Raw genomic sequence first — 4006 nt, 5'->3', positions numbered from 1 at the left:
AGACAGTGGCTGTTTCTACTTTGACTGTTTTAAATCAGGCCATATGAGCACCATTATGCAAATGACAGGATGCTTCTCTGCATATCATTTTGGCTCTGTGTATGTGTGTGTGTGTGTGTGTGTTCTGCATCCTGTGATAATTTATTCTCAAAACAGTGTTTCCTTGTATATTTTTCCAAATATAAACAACTGAGGCATTGATTTATTGAAAATGTCATATTTAAACTAATGGGCTGTGCCAGAGAGATGGCTCAGCACATATGCAAACTGTTTTCTAAAAGACTCAAGTTCAATTATCACCACTCACCCTTGGGTGGCACACAACTGCCTATAAGTCTAGCTCTAAGAGTAATTGACATTTCTGGCCTCCAGGATGACCTGCACTCACGTACACACACACACACACACACATACACACACACAAACACACACACAGACACAAGCACAGACACAAAAACATACACACACAGTTAAAAGTTAAATCATTTTTTAAAAAAATTAAAAGTAATCTGGGCATGATGGCACATGCCTTTGATCCCGGCACTCAGGGAAGCAGGTAGATCTCTGTGAGTATGAGGTCAGCCTGATCTACAAAGCAAGCCCAGGATAGCCAGGGCTACATGGAGAAACCCTGCCACAAATTCCAAAATAAATAAATAAATAAATAAATAAAAAAGTAATGTGCTAAAAAAGACAGATGAGAGCCATTTCACAGACCTCCTTTGAAAACCCGTTGAGAAAGATAAACTTCATGTGATATCTGAGTGGGAATGCAGTTTAATATTGTTTTATATACTTGCCATCCACACACAGAGTAAACAGATGGAATGTTAAAAGGATGTTTTCACATATCAGTTTAAGCCACAGAATGTTCCTACTACGTCATGATATGATGGCAACATATTGGATTGTATTAAGGAGTGTACAATTTTACCCATCATTGATTAATCAGATATTTAATTTCCTGTCCCACAGTGACCTTAAAAATTTAGTTATATGCTTTTCAGTGCAAATAAACACAAGAGGACTGACTGTGGCATAGCCATGGGACACAAGAATCTGGATACAGTAGAACAGAGAGCCATCTTTGAACTTCATTCTTGTGTGGAAGATAACACTGTCCAAAATGTAGAGAACCACAAAGAAGCTCATGAGCAGCAGGATGGTCCGGGTGGCCCTTCGCTCTGGGGATGCTTTTGGAGAAAGTTTGGTGCTGTGAAGATGCCAGGCCTGCTTCATGTGTCTGTATAAAAGAGTCACCATGTACCCGCTGGAGAACACCATGAGACTGATAAGAAAGGCTTCCCTGAAGACCACCAGTGTGGAAAATGTGTTTTGTCTGGAGTAACTCAGTGGGAGAAGTGAGCAAGACTGAGTAACATACATAAAATTATCTGAGGTCGAATTGGGGATGGCACTTATTGATACCAGGAGGTAACTGCTAAAAGACATGTAGAGAACACAAAGAAAAAGGGTGCAGGAGATGTCAGGGGCAAATTTATGTTTAAACTTGTCTAAGCAGCAGCTTCTAGGGCTGAGGATGATGGTCCAGAGGACATTCAGCAGACAGGCAGCACAAAGGGAGAGGCCCCTCAAGATAGATAAGATAGATAAGGGATTGGCATGTGGTGGGGTCCCAACTCCCCTGAGACATAAACATGTCTGCAGCTATGAGTCCCATAGTTAGCAGCATCAGTAGTTGGGTCAGGGCCAAGAAACCAATGGCAAGATCAATGAGCTTAGGCCTGTGCGCACCAATGAGCATACAGAGATGGAAGACGAAAAGGATGCTGTTGGCTGAGATCCCAACACTCATTTCAGAGAACAAGGTGATTTTAATGTTTGTGTTAGTGTGGAGTATGCTGGCTTTATTCATTGTATGTGTGTGTATTTGAAGTACCAAAAATCTGAGGAGAAAAGAGAAAACTCTTCATTACAAATACTGGTAATGAAGCATTACCCCCCAACACTGAGATGGCAACAACATGTCAATTCATCCCAATTCCACCTCATCCAAAAAGAACTCAGCTCCATCTCAGACTCCCTTGAGGCCATCCCCATAGTCCCCATTGTCCCCACTGTCCTGATGCTTCCCATGCAAAACTGAACTGTGCAGACCATTGTAGGCCTGTCTCAAAATACAAACTTTCTTGTACATTAAACATTTCCACAAGTTATAAAAAATTAACCTCTCCTGATCCACATGTTTGGTTTATTCAGGGGTAATAGCTGCATCTCACTTGATTGTCAGACCCACGTGCACAGGGTCATTTATCTCACTGCCCTCTTCATTGCTGGCCAAGTAGTCATTCACTCTCTTTTTCATTCAGTCATTAATCATTCATTCTCTATGTCTCTTTCTGTCTGTCTCTCTCCCCCTCCCTGCCCCTCTTACCTCTGTCTCCTCCTCCTCGTTCTCTCTCTCTCTCTCTCTCTCTCTCTCTCTCTCTCTCTCTCGGTTTTTCAAGTCAGGGTTTCTCTATGTAGTCCTGGCTGTCCTGGAACTCACTCTGTAGACAACACTGACCTAGAACTCAGAGATCCTCCTGCCTTTGCCTCCTGAGTGCTGGGATTGAAAACATGCACCACCACTGCCCGGCCAGGCCAAATGGTCTTATTAATCTCCAGAACAAATAATTACCAGTTTGGACTCTGAATCAAATCCTGCCGACTATCTGCCATTTCTTCAGAGTGTGACCATAAGCACTCAGAAGATGAGCTCCAGTCAGCAACTCTGGAACATATGCACAGTCAAGAAGCCCCTAGGTGTGAGGATTCTACCTACACACCAAGCATGGAACTGTTTCAGGCACAAAGTGATCTCTGTACTTGTCAGCTGCTGGTTTTCTCATGCAGTGTCCTGGGAGACAGAATGCAGCTCTGTGAATGACAGATCAGCTCCTTCCCTGCATGAAGCAGAAAAGAAAAAAATGACCAAAAGGATAGAATGATGGAGACAAGTTCTGTTTCCAGAGAAATCCTGGTTTTTCTCTGAACTCTCTTAAGTGACTCTGCCTCCAACCTATGACTTTAATCTCCAGCCATGATGCCTCTGTGAAGAGAGCCTGAGCATCCAATATCGGGATAAGTTCAGGGTGAGCATACTCCTTATTTTTTCCTCTTTTGACAGGTAAAATTAGGGTGCTAAACAAAACTACAATTATAATAAGCTCAGGGCCATCTCATTCTAAGTTCATAATTAAATGAAAGTGTCCACCCAATCTTGAGGGATGGGCTCCACAGGAGTCTTAAGTCTCCTTACCTTCAAGGTGTAGGGGACTTCTCCAGACTTCAGGAATGTAGGAAATTCAGTGTGTGTTTTATGTAGAGATCATCATTTCCTCTAATGAATTTTGAATACACATGAAGTATATAATGTTGTAAAAAGTTTCCCAGATACACAGTAAAGAATTATCAACTGAAAATCAAGGGTGTGAGATGAAATAACTTCATAATTATTCTCACCATATTGCACTGTAATACAGTATACTGACAAGAAGCAAAAATGTTTTAAATGTTCTAAGTATTTGTTCTTATATCCACAGATGAGTGTAACCCTCACCTCTCAACATGAAAACTTCTCTTTGAGCAGAATGAGATCAGTACAGAAAACCACAACTGATCAAGATGTAGAGTTGTGGATCCCAGTCTCGGTGGACCCATCTACCAAAGAACTGCAAGCAAGGCTCAGAGAACATTGCTTCTGAAGATGGCATGGAGAGATTGAAAGCAGGGGATTAGGGAATTCACTGTGAGATTGTGTCTCCCAGTAGTGTTAAGGAGCTACAGCAATAACCTTACGCACATGACTGCTTAAACCTGAGCTAAACAAGGACAACAACACTTAGACATGCCAAGGTACAGGAAAACCACTGCTCAGCCCTTCTCAAAGAACTACAGGAGACTAAGGAATGCCAAGAGCCGGAGCAACAGTCCTCTCCAGGGAAGAGCACACAAACTGGTAGTCCAAAACCCAATTATCAGCCCTGAAAACAAGCAAACAAGT

General features: G+C 42.2%; 1 pseudogene; it reads right to left on the bottom strand.

Annotated features, from left to right (window-relative positions):
• Positions 1-948: 948 nt before the first annotated feature.
• On the bottom strand, positions 949-1876 carry LOC132654044 (vomeronasal type-1 receptor 44-like; annotated as a pseudogene).
• Positions 1877-4006: the final 2130 nt, after the last annotated feature.

This window comes from Meriones unguiculatus, chromosome 5, assembly GCF_030254825.1.
Source record: "Meriones unguiculatus strain TT.TT164.6M chromosome 5, Bangor_MerUng_6.1, whole genome shotgun sequence".
In the NCBI taxonomy this organism is placed as follows: Eukaryota; Metazoa; Chordata; class Mammalia; order Rodentia; family Muridae; genus Meriones; species Meriones unguiculatus.
Note: the sequence above shows the minus strand (reverse complement) of the source record. Positions and strands in the feature narration are given on the sequence as shown.